The 19440-nt window shown below is 33.4% G+C and overlaps 1 long non-coding RNA gene across 1 annotated transcript; it reads left to right on the forward strand.

Moving 5' to 3' along the window:
- Positions 1–14745: 14745 nt before the first annotated feature.
- LOC140014448 (uncharacterized) lies at positions 14746–18668 on the forward strand. The gene is made up of 3 exons (XR_011821210.1): positions 14746–14931; positions 17085–17164; positions 18355–18668. It is a non-coding gene; the product is annotated as an uncharacterized lncRNA (long non-coding RNA).
- Positions 18669–19440: the final 772 nt, after the last annotated feature.

Raw genomic sequence — 19440 nt, forward strand, 5'->3', positions numbered from 1 at the left:
TTTTTGTTTTCAAGTCCGTAGTGGCATAGAAATTACCACAAAACTTTTTAGTGATTAACTTTGATGTAATATTATGGATAATTTGTGGTTTTGACCATGGTACGTGCCTGATTTAATTCCTGTAAAGTTCGAGACGTTAAAAAAGTGAATCCTTTTGCTAGGTTTTTGAAGGTTACAATTCTATTATCACTACACATATCTTCAAATATAAGAAAATTTTTTCGCTTAACATATTTACCTTATTTTTTAAGCAAAGCATGACACTATATCATGTTCGAGTTACTGCCTTGTCCTTGTCACACGAAGGCAATGTTGCAAGATCCAAGCATATGTTGAAATTTGCTTAGTTTCGGGTAACTCCAAGATGTATTTAGTTAAACGGAGTATTGATATGAAATCTTATTATGATAGATGTAGTTATAAACTTATAATGCACAGTTAATACTAAATTTTGCTGTTGCCATGTTTTTTTGGTATATTGCTATTTGTTACTCCTGTTAATTTCTATTTTAACAATTTGAATGATGAACAACAAATACGATGTCATTTGGTCTCAATGATCTGGTACAAATTTGTACGCAAATTCTTTTCTTATACTTTGATTTTTTTTTTTGCTGGCGTTTGTACTGAGATAAGGCCCAAATTTTTGTTGCTGATCAGGACCTCCAGATAAAGATTTAAGGCTGCACTACTCGTATGTTTGGAAAAAATAACAAGGTTCTGGATTATGACAAGAATTGATATAATACCCACGACATTGTTCAAGTGCAGAAACTAACAACCTCATATTTTCCAAATCTCTGTGTGCTTCGATACGATTGATAGATATAAAAGTACAGATGTGAACTCTATACCCTCTATGCTTGAGTTCTATTAACATCGTAATCCTCCACTATAAATCGTTTCTACCCAAAATCTTATTTGATTAGTTTCTAGAATGATACCTTTTCTGTTGATTCATTTGGGACTAATTCTTTGCTTTTTGATATTTATTGCATGCTAGTACGATTGTTATAAAAAAGAGATCAACAGTGACTTGAAGGTTATTTGCGTTGTATTAACAGAGAGATATAACTAAAATTCAATATGTTTCTTTGAAAGCTCTGGGACGAACTCTATTTTGCACTCTTAAACTTGTATCATTTTGCACATTCAGTATTACTTTTGGAAAGTTTGTATCTTAAAATTTTAATTTTAGATCTTTACCCCTTAAATTCTCAAGTTCGTCTCATTTAAATCTAATCAATAATTATGTTTGTAAAATTTTTGGGTTTGGTTATCCTGATTATTGATAGTAATTGTGCAGGAAATATTGCAAATTTTTGTTACTGATAGTAAATGTGGAAGAAATTTCTTATTGTAGGCTACGTATTCAATTCCCTACGAAGGAGGTGGTTCCAGTGACAAATACTTCATGTTTACTTTCTATTTCTAGAATGTGATTCTGACCCTCTCAAATTATTCCACAAAACAAGCAAAGTCGTTATATAATTTAACCTTTTACCACTATATAAGCCTATCACGAGCAACATTCAACTCGAACCCAAAAAGCTTAGAGGATTTTGATATTGCAAGTCAAAAAGACCATCTCGTTGTTCATCGAGATGGTGAAGTCTTGCAATAAAATCCTTTTGCTTTGCATTGTTGCGCTTTTGGTGAGTGCGCCGTCTTCATATGCTAATAATTCAATCTCAAATGGTGCTATGAATGCAGATGGAACTCCGTGCAACGGACAGAACAAAGAAAATTGTAGACCAGGAAAACCAGTAAATGGATACAACAGAGGCTGCAATCCCGAAGAGCATTGCCGAACTGGAAACCCATAAAATTGAAGGCAAAACTACGTTGGTTCCGGGAAGAATCATAGTCTTCCTATTATGGGAAGGATTGGGCTGATACCTTCTACAGTATTCTATGTTTAGTGATAAGTTAAAAGAGGCTGTCATAGTGGTAAATACACATGGCTTTTTCCTCTTTACCAATTTTGTAATAAACAAGTGGTTATTTACTGTTGCAACCTGCCCATTTCCAAGTTTCATCTTACACTTACGGATTATAGTTTCATCTTTGTTTTCCATGACTTGCAAGTTTTGATTCCTTCTTTATTGCATATGCGTGATGGGATTTAAAACTATGCATCACACCATTGCATGGAAACCTCGAAAATGAATTACTCGTGTTTAACATAGATGGAAAATCATCTTCTAAGTGTTAACATAACAAAAGATATTGGGTTGAGTGCTTTAAAATGGTCTTGTAACTATTTGGTTCTTACTTTTATGTTTAGCTCACTGCATTGTTGTTCAAATTATTTTGTCGGCACTTTCTTGTGAAACATGGCAAGCATGGGATAAGGCTTTCCAAGAGGCTTTATTACGAAATATTTTTTCACTACAACTATCATTATAGGTTTTCAAACCAAATCTTTAATGGTATCTTATATTTATTATTTATCTCTTTTTTTTGTTTCAATTTCTTCTTTTTTATTTTTAGGGGGAAAAAAGAAGTAATCAAAGTGTAAATTTTTTCATTTATTAGTTTAGTTTTGACTTTTCCCTATTCACCATTAATTTTAACGAAAAAACTCATGGTGACACTTTAATCCAAATTATGAGAGAGTTATATATGAATTTTAAAATCTTCACAATTTATGTGGTAAAATATCAAACTACAGGGGGCAAAAGGTATTTCACCCTGTGGATAGTGGTTGGCTTCAATGTATTGTTTTAACTTTTATTAGCACAAAAAATTACGTGGCGGAAGTAACCTCGGAATCTCACAAAATCAATCAATAAATCAAAGAAAGGACGAATAAGCTTCCAAGACAAAAAACGAAGGAACAAATGGCCACAAATCTACAATTCACAAGCAGAATTCTCGGAAACAATAAGTTGTAAAAGTAAAAATATAACAACAAAGTTTCGTACCCTCAATTGTCTAATCACCATTACGGATGGAGGATGGCAAAGTATTATGCTGGAGAGGAAATAATTTGATAATTCAAAAATCACAATTCCTCCAATAACAAAAGTCACACTCAAGTCTTTAAATAGACACAAAAAACCGTAACACCTATTCCAATACTAATGTTTAAACCCAACCCAACTATATTTCCAAAACCAACTTTGACACAAATTCTAATCCAGTTACCAAATAACAAATCAACTTCTAAAACTATTAAAATCCTAAATAGCTTGGTTTAATTTTTTTGCCAACAACTTTCAGTGTCCATTTGAATCAGAGTCTAGCAATTGTCAGTGATCGGTCATTAGGTGAGGCTGATAAAGGAAATAAGCAATTCATTAAAAAAGTGCATGTAAACGTAATAGTAAGCATAGAGCAATACATTTATGTGCACACATATCAATCTCAATGGTGATCAGGTGCAAAAATGAAATATAGAAGTGTGAATGTTAAATCATTAAATATAAAGGGGGAGTGTGAAAAATAATTGTGAAGTTTAATATATGTTATATAGTGTATGCCATGATTGATTGTTTGATATTATTATTATACAAATTTTATTCTCCCATAATATTGCAGGAGTTAAAATTGTGTTCAAATAAGGTAGAGTATTTATAAAGTTAGTTGTGATATGCGATACGTGATATATACTGTGATTAAATATATGGCCTCCAATGACTTTTTAAATATATAGCAAATACGCAATCAGTCATATACATATGCACAGATTTCATATTAACTGTGCATAAAGCTAATTTTAGATTGCCGAAATTGTAGTTGAGACATTCTTCACTCTGTAAGTAGTCAGCCAACCTTTGCACTACTTAAATTTATTAATAAACTAGTGAGAGTTTAGTACATTACATTCCATCTTTGATGTTATGTAGTAATAATGTTTTTTCTCTATTTTCGCAAATCCTATGCCAAGGGAAACATACAAGATTTTACCAGTATGATGCCCACTTTTTTGTTTTTCTATATGTTTTTGTTTTCAAGTCCGTAGTGGCATAGAAATTACCACAAAACTTTTTAGTGATTAACTTTGATGTAATATTATGGATAATTTGTGGTTTTGACCATGGTACGTGCCTGATTTAATTCCTGTAAAGTTCGAGACGTTAAAAAAGTGAATCCTTTTGCTAGGTTTTTGAAGGTTACAATTCTATTATCACTACACATATCTTCAAATATAAGAAAATTTTTTCGCTTAACATATTTACCTTATTTTTTAAGCAAAGCATGACACTATATCATGTTCGAGTTACTGCCTTGTCCTTGTCACACGAAGGCAATGTTGCAAGATCCAAGCATATGTTGAAATTTGCTTAGTTTCGGGTAACTCCAAGATGTATTTAGTTAAACGGAGTATTGATATGAAATCTTATTATGATAGATGTAGTTATAAACTTATAATGCACAGTTAATACTAAATTTTGCTGTTGCCATGTTTTTTTGGTATATTGCTATTTGTTACTCCTGTTAATTTCTATTTTAACAATTTGAATGATGAACAACAAATACGATGTCATTTGGTCTCAATGATCTGGTACAAATTTGTACGCAAATTCTTTTCTTATACTTTGATTTTTTTTTTGTTGGCGTTTGTACTGAGATAAGGCCCAAATTTTTGTTGCTGATCAGGACCTCCAGATAAAGATTTAAGGCTGCACTACTCGTATGTTTGGAAAAAATAACAAGGTTCTGGATTATGACAAGAATTGATATAATACCCACGACATTGTTCAAGTGCAGAAACTAACAACCTCATATTTTCCAAATCTCTGTGTGCTTCGATACGATTGATAGATATAAAAGTACAGATGTGAACTCTATACCCTCTATGCTTGAGTTCTATTAACATCGTAATCCTCCACTATAAATCGTTTCTACCCAAAATCTTATTTGATTAGTTTCTAGAATGATACCTTTTCTGTTGATTCATTTGGGACTAATTCTTTGCTTTTTGATATTTATTGCATGCTAGTACGATTGTTATAAAAAAGAGATCAACAGTGACTTGAAGGTTATTTGCGTTGTATTAACAGAGAGATATAACTAAAATTCAATATGTTTCTTTGAAAGCTCTGGGACGAACTCTATTTTGCACTCTTAAACTTGTATCATTTTGCACATTCAGTATTACTTTTGGAAAGTTTGTATCTTAAAATTTTAATTTTAGATCTTTACCCCTTAAATTCTCAAGTTCGTCTCATTTAAATCTAATCAATAATTATGTTTGTAAAATTTTTGGGTTTGGTTATCCTGATTATTGATAGTAATTGTGCAGGAAATATTGCAAATTTTTGTTACTGATAGTAAATGTGGAAGAAATTTCTTATTGTAGGCTACGTATTCAATTCCCTACGAAGGAGGTGGTTCCAGTGACAAATACTTCATGTTTACTTTCTATTTCTAGAATGTGATTCTGACCCTCTCAAATTATTCCACAAAACAAGCAAAGTCGTTATATAATTTAACCTTTTACCACTATATAAGCCTATCACGAGCAACATTCAACTCGAACCCAAAAAGCTTAGAGGATTTTGATATTGCAAGTCAAAAAGACCATCTCGTTGTTCATCGAGATGGTGAAGTCTTGCAATAAAATCCTTTTGCTTTGCATTGTTGCGCTTTTGGTGAGTGCGCCGTCTTCATATGCTAATAATTCAATCTCAAATGGTGCTATGAATGCAGATGGAACTCCGTGCAACGGACAGAACAAAGAAAATTGTAGACCAGGAAAACCAGTAAATGGATACAACAGAGGCTGCAATCCCGAAGAGCATTGCCGAACTGGAAACCCATAAAATTGAAGGCAAAACTACGTTGGTTCCGGGAAGAATCATAGTCTTCCTATTATGGGAAGGATTGGGCTGATACCTTCTACAGTATTCTATGTTTAGTGATAAGTTAAAAGAGGCTGTCATAGTGGTAAATACACATGGCTTTTTCCTCTTTACCAATTTTGTAATAAACAAGTGGTTATTTACTGTTGCAACCTGCCCATTTCCAAGTTTCATCTTACACTTACGGATTATAATTTCATCTTTGTTTTCCATGACTTGCAAGTTTTGATTCCTTCTTTATTGCATATGCGTGATGGGATTTAAAACTATGCATCACACCATTGCATGGAAACCTCGAAAATGAATTACTCGTGTTTAACATAGATGGAAAATCATCTTCTAAGTGTTAACATAACAAAAGATATTGGGTTGAGTGCTTTAAAATGGTCTTGTAACTATTTGGTTCTTACTTTTATGTTTAGCTCACTGCATTGTTGTTCAAATTATTTTGTCGGCACTTTCTTGTGAAACATGGCAAGCATGGGATAAGGCTTTCCAAGAGGCTTTATTACGAAATATTTTTTCACTACAACTATCATTATAGGTTTTCAAACCAAATCTTTAATGGTATCTTATATTTATTATTTATCTCTTTTTTTTGTTTCAATTTCTTCTTTTTTATTTTTAGGGGGAAAAAAGAAGTAATCAAAGGGTAAATTTGTTCATTTATTAGTTTAGTTTTGACTTTTCCCTATTCACCATTAATTTTAACGAAAAAACTCGTGGTGACACTTTAATCCAAATTATGAGAGGGTTATATATGAATTTTAAAATCATCACAATTTATGTGGTAAAATATCAAACTACAGGGGGCAAAAGGTATTTTACCCTGTGGATAGTGGTTGGCTTCAATGTATTGTTTTAACTTTTATTAGCACAAAAAATTATGTGGCGGAAGTAACCTCGGAATCTCACAAAATCAATCAATAAATCAAAGAAAGGACGAATAACCTTCCAAGACAAAAAACGAAGGATCAAATGGCCACAAATCTACAATTCACAAGCAGAATTCCCGGAAACAATAAGTTGTAAAAGTAAAAATATAACAACAAAGTTTCGTACCCTCAATTGTCTAATCACCCTTACGGATGGAGGATGGCAAAGTATTATGCTGGAGAGGAAATAATTTGATAATTCAAAAATCACAATTCCTCCAATAACAAAAGTCAGAATCAAGTCTTTAAATAGACCCATAAAACCGTAACACCTATTCCAATACAAATTTTTAAACACAACCCAACTATATTTCCAAAACCAACTTTGACACAAATTCTAATCCAGTTACCAAATAACAAATCAACTTCTAAAACTATTAAAATCCTAAATAGCTTGGTTTAATTTTTTTGCCAACAACTTTCGGTGTCCATTTGAATCAGATTCTAGCAATTGTTAGTGATCGGTCATTAGGTGAGGCTGATAAAGGAAATGAGCAATTCATTAAAAAAGTGCATGTAAACGTAATAGTAAGCATAGAGCAATACATTTATGTGCACACATACCAATCTCAATGGTGATCAAGTGTAAAAATGAAATATAGAAGTGTGAATGTTAAATCATTAAATATAAAGGGGGAGTGTGAAAAATAATTGTGAAGTTTAATATATGTTATATAGTGTATGCCATGATTGATTGTTTGATATTATTATTATACAAATTTTATTCTCCCATAATATTGCAGGAGTTAAAATTGTGTTCAAGTAAGGTAGAGTATTTATAAAGTTAGTTGTGATATGCGATACGTGATATATACTGTGATTAAATATATGGTCTCCAATGACTTTTTAAATATATAGCAAATACGCAATCAGTCATATACATATGCACAGATTTCATATTAACTGTGCATAAAGCTAATTTTAGATTGCCGAAATTGTAGTTGAGACATTCTTCGCTCTGTAAGTAGTCAGCCAACCTTTGCACTACTTAAATTTATTAATAAACTAGTGAGAGTTTAGTACATTACATTCCATCTTTGATGTTATGTAGTAATAATGTTTTTTCTCTATTTTCGCAAATCCTATGCCAAGGGAAACATACAAGATTTTACCAGTATGACGCCCACTTTTTTGTTTTTCTATATGTTTTTGTTTTCAAGTCCGTAGTGGCATAGAAATTACCACAAAACTTTTTAGTGATTAACTTTGATGTAATATTATGGATAATTTGTGGTTGTGACCGTGGTACGTGCCTGATTTAATTCCAGTAAAGTTCGAGACGTTAAAAAAGTGAATCCTTTTGCTGGGTTTTTGAAGGTTACAATTCTATTATCACTACACATATCTTCAAATATAAGAAAATTTTTTCGCTTAACATATTTACCTTATTTTTGAAGCAAAGCATGGCACTATATCATGTTCGAGTTACTGCCTTCTCCTTGTCACACGAAGGCAATGTTGCAAGATCCAAGCATATGTTGAAATTTGCTTAGTTTCGGATAACTTCAAGATGTATTTAGTTAAACGTAGTATTGATATAAAATCTTATTATGATAGATGTAGTTTTAAACTTATAATGCACAGTTAATACTAAATTTTGCTTTTGCCATGTTTTTTTGGTATATTGCAATTTGTCACTCCTGTTAATTTCTATTTTAACAATTCGAATGATGAACAACAAATACGATGTCATTTGGCCTCAATGATCTGGTACAAATTTGTACGCCAATTCTTTTCTTATACTTTGATTTTTTTTTTGTTGGCGTTTGTACTGAGATAAGGCCCTAATTTTTGTTGCTGATCAGGACCTCCAGATAAAGATTTAAGGCTGCACTACATGTATGTTTGGAAAAAAAAACAAGGTTCTGGATTATGGCAAGGATTGATATAATACCCACGACATTGTTCAAGTGCAGAAACTAACAACCTCATATTTTCCAAATCTCTGTGTACTTCGATACGATTGACTGATATAAAAGTACAGATGTGAACTCTATACCCTCTATGCTTGAGTTCTATTAACATCGTAATCCTCCACTATAAATCGTTTCTACCCAAAATCTTATTTGATTAGTTTCTAGAATGATACCTTTTCTGTTGATTCATTTGGGACTAATTCTTTGCTTTTTGATATTTATTGCATGCTAGTACGATTGTTATAAAAAAGAGATCAACAGTGACTTGAAGGTTATTTGCGTTGTATTAACAGAGAGATATAACTAAAATTCAATATGTTTCTTTGAAAGCTCTGGGACGAACTCTATTTTGCACTCTTAAACTTGTATCATTTTGCACATTCAGTATTACTTTTGGAAAGTTTGTATCTTAAAATTTTAATTTTAGATCTTTACCCCTTAAATTCTCAAGTTCGTCTCATTTAAATCTAATCAATAATTATGTTTGTAAAATTTTTGGGTTTGGTTATCCGGATTATTGATAGTAATTGTGCAGGAAATATTGCAAATTTTTGTTACTGATAGTAAATGTGGAAGAAATTTCTTATTGTAGGCTACATATTCAATTCCCTACGAAGGAGGTGGTTCCAGTGACAAATACTTCATGTTTACTTTCTATTTCTAGAATGTGATTCTGACCCTCCCAAATTATTCCACAAAACAAGCAAAGTCGTTATATAATTTAACCTTTTACCACTATATAAGCCTATCACGAGCAACATTCAACTCGAACCCAAAAAGCTTAGAGGATTTTGATATTGCAAGTCAAAAAGACCATCTCGTTGTTCATTCGAGATGGTGAAGTCTTGCAATAATATCCTTTTGCTTTGCATTGTTGCGCTTTTGGTGAGTGCGCCATCTTCATATGCTAATAATTCAATCTCAAATGGTGCTATGAATGCAGATGGAACTGCATGCAACGGGCAGAACAAAGAAAATTGTAGACCAGGAAAACCAGTAAATGGCTACAATAGAGGCTGCAATCCCGAAGAGCATTGCCGAACTGGAAACCCATAAAATTGAAGGCTAAACTACGTTGGTTCCGGGAAGAATCATAGTCTTCCTATTATGGGAAGGATTGGGCTGATACCTTCTACAGTATTCTATGTTTAGTGATAAGTTAAAAGAGGCAGTCATAGTGGTAAATACACATGGCTTTTTCCTCTTTACCAATTTTGTAATAAACAAGTGGTTATTTACTGTTGCAACTTGCCCATTTCCAATTTTCATCTTACACTTACGGATTATAGTTTAATCTTTGTTTTCCATGACTTGCAAGTTTTGATTCCTTCTTTATTGCATATGCGTGATGGGATTGAAAACTATGCATCACACCATTGCATGGAAACCTGGAAAATGAATTACTCGTGTTTAACATGGATGGAAAATCATCTTCTAAGTGTTAACATAACAAAAGATATTGGGTTGAGTGCTTTAAAATGGTCTTGTAACTATTTGGTTCTTACTTTTATGTTTAGCTCACTGCATTGTTGTTCAAATTATTTTGTCGGCACTTTCTTGTGAAACATGGCAAGCATGGGATAAGGCTTTCCAAGAGGCTTTATTACGAAATATTTTTTCACTACAACTATCATTATAGGTTTTCAAACCAAATCTTTAATGGTATCTTACATTTATTATTTATCTCTTTTTTTTGTTTAAATTTCTTCTTTTTTATTTTTAGGGGGAAAAAAGAAGTAATCAAAGGGTAAATTTGTTCATTTATTAGTTTAGTTTTGACTTTTCCCTATTCACCATTAATTTTAACGAAAAAACTCGTGGTGACACTTTAATCCAAATTATGAGAGGGTTATATATGAATTTTAAAATCATCACAATTTATGTGGTAAAATATCAAACTACAGGGGGCAAAAGGTATTTTACCCTGTGGATAGTGGTTGGCTTCAATGTATTGTTTTAACTTTTATTAGCACAAAAAATTATGTGGCGGAAGTAACCTCGGAATCTCACAAAATCAATCAATAAATCAAAGAAAGGACGAATAACCTTCCAAGACAAAAAACGAAGGATCAAATGGCCACAAATCTACAATTCACAAGCAGAATTCCCGGAAACAATAAGTTGTAAAAGTAAAAATATAACAACAAAGTTTCGTACCCTCAATTGTCTAATCACCCTTACGGATGGAGGATGGCAAAGTATTATGCTGGAGAGGAAATAATTTGATAATTCAAAAATCACAATTCCTCCAATAACAAAAGTCAGAATCAAGTCTTTAAATAGACCCATAAAACCGTAACACCTATTCCAATACAAATTTTTAAACACAACCCAACTATATTTCCAAAACCAACTTTGACACAAATTCTAATCCAGTTACCAAATAACAAATCAACTTCTAAAACTATTAAAATCCTAAATAGCTTGGTTTAATTTTTTTGCCAACAACTTTCGGTGTCCATTTGAATCAGATTCTAGCAATTGTTAGTGATCGGTCATTAGGTGAGGCTGATAAAGGAAATGAGCAATTCATTAAAAAAGTGCATGTAAACGTAATAGTAAGCATAGAGCAATACATTTATGTGCACACATACCAATCTCAATGGTGATCAAGTGTAAAAATGAAATATAGAAGTGTGAATGTTAAATCATTAAATATAAAGGGGGAGTGTGAAAAATAATTGTGAAGTTTAATATATGTTATATAGTGTATGCCATGATTGATTGTTTGATATTATTATTATACAAATTTTATTCTCCCATAATATTGCAGGAGTTAAAATTGTGTTCAAGTAAGGTAGAGTATTTATAAAGTTAGTTGTGATATGCGATACGTGATATATACTGTGATTAAATATATGGTCTCCAATGACTTTTTAAATATATAGCAAATACGCAATCAGTCATATACATATGCACAGATTTCATATTAACTGTGCATAAAGCTAATTTTAGATTGCCGAAATTGTAGTTGAGACATTCTTCGCTCTGTAAGTAGTCAGCCAACCTTTGCACTACTTAAATTTATTAATAAACTAGTGAGAGTTTAGTACATTACATTCCATCTTTGATGTTATGTAGTAATAATGTTTTTTCTCTATTTTCGCAAATCCTATGCCAAGGGAAACATACAAGATTTTACCAGTATGACGCCCACTTTTTTGTTTTTCTATATGTTTTTGTTTTCAAGTCCGTAGTGGCATAGAAATTACCACAAAACTTTTTAGTGATTAACTTTGATGTAATATTATGGATAATTTGTAGCTGTGACCATGGTACGTGCCTGATTTAATTCCTGTAAAGTTCGAGACGTTAAAAAAGTGAATCCTTTTGCTGGGTTTTTGAAGGTTACAATTCTATTATCACTACACATATCTTCAAATATAAGAAAATTTTTTCGCTTAACATATTTACCTTATTTTTGTAGCAAAGCATGGCACTATATCATGTTCGAGTTACTGCCTTCTCCTTGTCACACAAAGGCAATGTTGCAAGATCCAAGCATATGTTATCTTCAAATATAAGAAAATTTTTTCGCTTTACATATTTACCTTATTTTTGTAGCAAAGCGTGGCACTATATCATGTTTGAGTTACTACCTTCTCCTTGTCACACAAAGGCAATGTTGCAAGATCCAAGCATATGTTGAAATTTGCTTAGTTTCGGGTAACTCCAAGATGTATTTAGTTAAACGTAGTATTGATATGAAATCTTATTATGATAGATGTAGTTATAAACTTATAATGCCCAGTTAATACTAAATTTTGCTTTTGCCATGTTTTTTTGGTATATTGCTATTTGTTACTCCGGTTAATTTCTATTTTAACAATTCGAATGATGAACAAAAAATACGATGTCATTTGGTCTCAATGATCTGGTACAAATTTGTATGCAGCTTCTTTTCTTATACTTTGATTTTTCTTTTTGTTGGTGTTTGTACTGAGATAAGGCCCTAATTTTTGTTGCTGATCAGGACCTCCAGATAAAGATTTAAGGCTGCACTACATGTATGTTGGAAAAAAAAACAAGGTTCTGGATTATGGCAAGGATTGATATAATACCCACGACATTGTTCAAGTGCAGAAACTAACAACCTCATATTTTCCAAATCTCTGTGTACTTCGATACGATTGACAGATATAAAAGTACAGATGTGAACTCTATACCCTCTATGCTTGAGTTCTATTAACATCGTAATCCACCACTATAAATCGTTTCTACCCAAAATCTTATTTGATTAGTTTCTAGAATGATACCTTTTCTGTTGATTCATTTGGGACTAATTCTTTGCTTTTTGATTTTTATTGCATGCTAGTACGATTGTTACAAAAAAGAGATCAACAGTGACTTGAAGGTTATTTGCGTTGTATTAACAGAGAGATATAACTAAAATTCAATATGTTTCTTTGAAAGCTCTAGGACGAACTCTATTTTGCACTCTTAAACTTGTATCATTTTGCACATTCAGTATTACTTTTGGACAGTTTGTATCTTAAAATTTTAATTTTAGATCTTTACCCCTTAAATTCTCAAGTTTGTCTCATTTAAGTCTAATCAATAATTATGTTTGTAAAATTTTTGGGTTTGGTTATCCTGATTATTGATAGTAATTGTGTAGGAAATGTGAGGACTCGAAAATTCGATTATTTTAAAATCCCTAATTTTGGCTTAATTAATTATTTATTTGAATTTTTGCTACGAATAATATTTTCTAACCTTATTAGACCTAAGTACATGATTTTATAGTTTCGTTATATTTTTAAAGCCTCTCATTTCAAGAATTGTTTTCTTAAAAGCTTGATTAGTGAAAAGTGAAAACGTGTCTGAAAACTTTAGCCAATTGAGAAAATTTGAGACATATTCAATGGTCTTAAAATAGGCAAATTTAGGTTTAAGTACTCAAGTGATAGTTAGTGGTACGATCGTTATAAGAATTTCTCGAAAGTTTTATTTTATCGCGCCTAAATTGGAAATACGTGTTTTCACATACGCGCTTAATTGAGGGACTTTGAACCATTATTTTGGGATAATTAAGAATGAATAATTTTTATATGAATGTAAGTGCCTAAGAGGTTTAGTGCACTAGTGCAATAAACTTAAGAGAAATCGAGCACAAAACGCGCGCGTATGTGCACCAATTACGGTTGACTTTTGTGGCCTTAAAATATTAGACGTCAAGCTTCATTTGTACGCAAAGGAATTAGACCAACATTTCATTTCTCCTAGCTGCCATGAACGGATAGCTGACTGCAAAGGAACAACTGCAGCTCTTCACCATTTCCTCTACAAAACTCACTCAAATCACCACCAAATCTTCTCAAAATTTAGCACTACTTAGCCTAAGCCTTGGAGTTCACGTCTAGCTAAAAAGGGGAGGATTTTCACGGCTCACTTAGGAGCAACGAGGGACCGAATCTCTGACTGAGACATCATGTGAGGACTCGCAAAATTTACTTATTTAATCTCCTATTTCTAGCTTATTTAATTATTTATTTGGGATTTTACCCCGAATATTATTTTCTAAGCTCTTGAGACTTAATTACATGGAAATATAGTTTCTTTATATTTTTAAAATGACTTGTTTCAAAAATTAATTTCCGGAAGCTCGTTTAGTGAAAATAGTGAACACGTCTTTGGAAATCTTGATCGATTGAGAGTACAATAGGTTTGAAATATTGGAGACATGTACAATGGACCTAAATTAGGCATTTTAATGTTTAAATACTCAAGTGATAGTTATTAGTACTATCGTTATAAGAATTTTTCAGAAATTTCGTCTTATCGCGCATAAATTGGAAGTACGCGTTTTTACGCACGCGATTTAATTTAGGAACTTTAGACCCTTATTTTGGGACGATTGAGAGTGAATAATATTTATATGAATATAAGTGTATTAGAGATTTAGTGCACTAGTGAAACAAATTCGAGAGGAATCGAACACGAAACGCGCGGGAAAAAGAGTTGACCTTTGAATCAATGAGAGCCACACATTTTAGTTTCACATGGGCGCATCACACTAGATTAAAACTCTCCACATACTTGCCTCAATTTCTGACTCTTTTCCTTCTCAAACCAGCCGTGCAACACCAAGAGAAGGAGACCAAAATTCCTTCTTCATTCACTTCTCAAACTTGCACCAAATCACTTGAAATTTCTACCACAAACTCACAACAACTTGGAGATTCATCTAGGCAAGGAGAGGAGCTTCATTTCCACGGTTTTCTTGAGGCTCAAAGTGACCAAAAATTTCTGATCTAGTCATCCAAGAAGGTAGCAAATCATCCAACCCATAGATCTTAGTTTTTGTAAGATATATTGCACATATAAGGTTATATAATCATGTGGGTAGCTTTGTTTATGGTGTAAAATGAAATGGGTGGGCTCTATGAACTCCCACCTTTGTCTTGGGGACTGATATCATGCTTGATGATGAAATTAATGGTGGTTTAGTGCTTAAATTAGTGGATTAATGTTGTATTGTTGGTAGAAAATCAAAGGAGGTGCTTGGAGCAAAAGTGACCGTTTTACCCCTGCCTTGTCCGACCATTTTGTGCACAATTTTGAAGTTCTAATGACTTGATTATGTTGTTTACATGTTATTGTGAGTGTGTACAAAATTTCATTGAAAAATAACATGATTTGGTTGGTCAAATGAGTTGATTTCCAAAGTTAGCAAAACTGGAAAATGAATCCCGTATTGCCCAGGCAGTCATTTTGTATCGGCTATAACTCTTTGCTCCGATGTCGAAATCAAGTGTCGTTTGTGGCATTGGAAACTAGACATTCCCAGCTTTCCATTGGTACCAATTTTACATTCTGGTTCCACTTGAGTGAGTCACACCATTCGACTGAAAATCACTGTCCTGTTTCGTTTCTCTCCAGGAGACAGGACAGGACTTGTATCTTGATGCTCAAAAACTAGCTGTTTGTGGATAGAATTTGAAAATTGTTTCTTCTGATAAAATTCAGCTTTATAAGAGATCTTTCCAACGCCATCAACCACGCCCAATTCCAAGTTGAATTGAGTGAGTTGTGGCCAAAGTTTGAAACTGCTACAGTGATAGAATTTTCCACTTGGACAGTTTTGTAACTAACAATGATTTGGGACTTGTTGTTTTGGAAACTTTGAGGTCCAACATCTACCAAACTTTATATTAGATGTTCCTTGGACTTTGTTTTATAAATAAACAAAGTGTTTAAAAATGTTTAAAAAGAAAGAAGAGCTAGAAGACAGTTTTGCCTTGGGAAATTTCTTGAACTTTGATGGTTTAGTTAACTACCTTCACGTGTGAATTTTCAAATGAAATTTGATAGAGGAGTGGTCCTCATATGGAGGTTTAATTGTGAAAAATTTGGTGATATTCTAAGACCATTTTGATATGCAAATGATGCCCCGAAATTGCTCTTCGAATCTGGAAAACTTTTCCTTTTCTCTTAGCCGATTAGCCAATCTTGACTTGGGACTTGTCATTCGAAATTTTTGGTATAAATCACCTACCAAATACAGCTTGGATGTTTCTTAGGCATTATCTACGCAAATGAACCATATTTGAGAGGTTTTTAGTGGCCAAATGTTTGAGAAAGGGAAAACAAAGGTACGAGGCAGATTGCCTTGGAAATTCTTGAAAACTTCAACAGTTTTGTTAATTGACTCTTCGTTCTAGATTTTGTTTGAAAATTTGCAGAGGAATAACCCCTATATGGTAGTGTAATACTGCTAAATTTGGTGCCATTCCAAGTCCGTTTCAGTGTTCAACCAACGTCCCAAAGTTCATGTTTAAATCTGGAAATTCTTGATCGAGGAGGAAATTTTAGCCAACTTTGAGCTGCTATATCTTGGCGCTCAAAACTTTGATTCTTGTTCCGTTTGTTTTGTTTTAAACTTTGATTGTAGCTCTAATTGAGTTCTAAATTTCGGAAGCTAGTTCGTATTGTGTGAATTTTGCTGGATTTTCAAAGTTGGTCAAAAACCAACCCCGAAACTGTCATAATGGTCCCAAGCAGCAACTTTGAGTCAATTTTTGAGTATCTTCCATTTGAATCATGGAAAAGTATCTTCTAAGAACTTTTAGCGCTTTTGAAGAAGTTTCCAACGGTATCAAGCTTTCTAAATATGGACCTACATAGTGCAAGATACGATTTTTCTAAATTGACACCAAAGCTGAAATTTTTCAATTTCTTAGAAAATGAGATTTTGGAAACTTGCCTTCTTTTCTCGATACCGATTGAACATCTTGAACTCGATTTCATGGAAAATGTTAGTCTCTCTCTTTAGACTTTAAAACTTTACTCTTGAACCTCGATTTACGAGTAATTGAGGTTCATTATCATAAGATTTCCTTAGATTGCAGTAGCGTACAATCTTCCTCGATAATTAGAGATTCGTAGTGATATTGAGTGGTACTTGATTATTGTTTACTCAGGCACTCGAGGGAATCTCCAAGAGGAACTCGGAGCGGACACCTAAACGCTTGTTTGAAAACTACTCGCTTGTTTTGACTAGGTGAGTGTTCCATATAGAAATACGTAATTGAATAAGTCTAGGACATGCTTATTTCATGATTATTAAGTGTTAAGTGCTATGTGTTAAGTATTTACCATACTCATGCCTATTTAAGGAATGTATACTTGCATTGTATATCTACATGAATTGGTTAAATGATTAACCATATCAAATGACCATATGAACTCGATACATGCTTAACTTGCTAGATTATTTACTTAGCCTACTTGATTTTGAGAAATGGAGTCGAGTGTGTATTTTATCGCACTCGTTCTCTTTTGAGATGAATAACTCATGCTTGGAAATGCTCGAATAACATGACTTGATATGCTAAGGTTGCATACGTCGTTGGAGTGAATCTCCTCGACTCTCACATGGTAAAAATGGGATAATGGCCAATGATGGCCTATTCATATGACAAATGCCTGTCAATTAACCGTCACTACTTAACCGTTAACCGTGAATCGTTTACCAACCACATGACTACTTGATTACTTGACTATTTGCTCACATGATTTTCAATCTACATGACTATTCAATATCCGTGAATTACATGCTCCCATGAAATCAACTTGTATTGCTTACGTGCTTACGTGCTAAGTACCTACTTGATTACTTGATTATCATGAATCACGTGTTATATGAAGCTGTCCATCATTATTAGGCGAGTGTGTACTTTACCTCACTCGACCTACTCTAATGATGAATTTTACCTTTTGTCGAATTACTTGGTTACCTGTGCATGTTGTAAGCTCTAAGCTGAACTTGGGCCCTGCCCTTAGTTACCGACCTACTCGAGCCAGGACTGGGCTCGGTCGGGTAGGTTGGAACCCTGGGCCACCGTTTCGGTATACTCGAGTATTACCATTGGAGGGATAAGGCGATGGCCAGACCGTACCGTGGGGATCTGGAAGTCATAAAGTGCAGATGACCGACAGAGTTCCACTGGAACACCGTATCCTACAGTATATGTTTACTTGGTATCATGATAATTGTTTCATGCTAAAATGCCAATATGAAATCCTGAGCTATGCCTGTAATAAGCTCCAATCACTCGTGAACTATACATGCCAATGTCTTGAACCATGCATATGATATGCCCAATCTACTTGATTTATTTGAACTGTTAGAGTGTCTTGGAACCTCACTGGGCTGTGTAGCTCATCCCAAGTTGTGGTTTTCTTTTACAGGGCTCGAGACCAAGGGTGCTCATGAGTAGTACTATATTGCTTTCTTTTGAAGATTTTAAGTTATATTATAACGGATGGCTATTGTACCCTTTTCCGTTGGGTTGTATTTAAGCTTGAAAGCTGTATAATTGTAAGTGTGAGATATTTGAAGTACTTTAATTATGTATTGAAGTTACTTAAAGTATTTCGAGCTTTTGAATGATGGATTGTAGTGAGTCCTGGCGAGAGTTGGGCAGGCGTCCCGCAGATACCCTTTGGTTCGCCTTAGGGAGAAGTGGGAGCGTCACACATCAACTAGAGTAAGCTTTAATTTAGCCTTCTAACTTCAATTTTTGGAAGTTCTAGTATATCTTTTAGCTCTTAATTTCTTATGAGTTGTGGTTGATGTTGGAAAAAAATGGAAGGTGGGCTCTATGAACTCCCACCTCTGTCTTGATGGCTGATATGGTGATTGATGCGGTTTATAATGTTGATTTAGTGTTTGAAATGGTGTATTAATGGAGTTTAATTAGTAGAAACCTCAAGGAACTCATGGGATAGAAATTTCCGATTTTGCCCCTGCCTGTCCGGTTATTTTAAGGCCAAATTTTGATGATCTAATGGCTTGAATATGATTTTTATATGTGGTATTAGTTGTGTAAAAATTTTCATTGGAAAATATTGAGTTTTGGTTGGTCAAATGAATTTATTTTCCAAAGCTAGTAATCTGGAAATTGTTTTCGTAATGACCAGGCCAGTGTTCGTATTTCATCCATAACTCTGTGCTCCGATATCAAAATCAAGTGCTATCAGCGGCATTTGAAACTAGACGTTCCCATATTTCCAAAGGTATAAAATCCACATTTTGGTTCCAAGTGTGTGAGTCAAACCAATTGTTTTAAGAAGGCTGCCCTGTTTCTCTGTTCTGCTGGAATGATTTGATGATGCTGCAATTTTAGGCTTAATTTCGAGCCAGTTGCATGCTGAATCTTAAAACAATTTCTTCTGTGAAATTATATCCCTATGAATGTAGTTTATAACACTATCAACTGTGCTCAAATTCGAGTTAAATTGAGTGAGTTATGATGAAAATACGGTGACTGCCTT

This window comes from Coffea arabica, chromosome 9c (genome assembly GCF_036785885.1).
Source record: "Coffea arabica cultivar ET-39 chromosome 9c, Coffea Arabica ET-39 HiFi, whole genome shotgun sequence".
Taxonomy (NCBI): domain Eukaryota; kingdom Viridiplantae; phylum Streptophyta; class Magnoliopsida; order Gentianales; family Rubiaceae; genus Coffea; species Coffea arabica.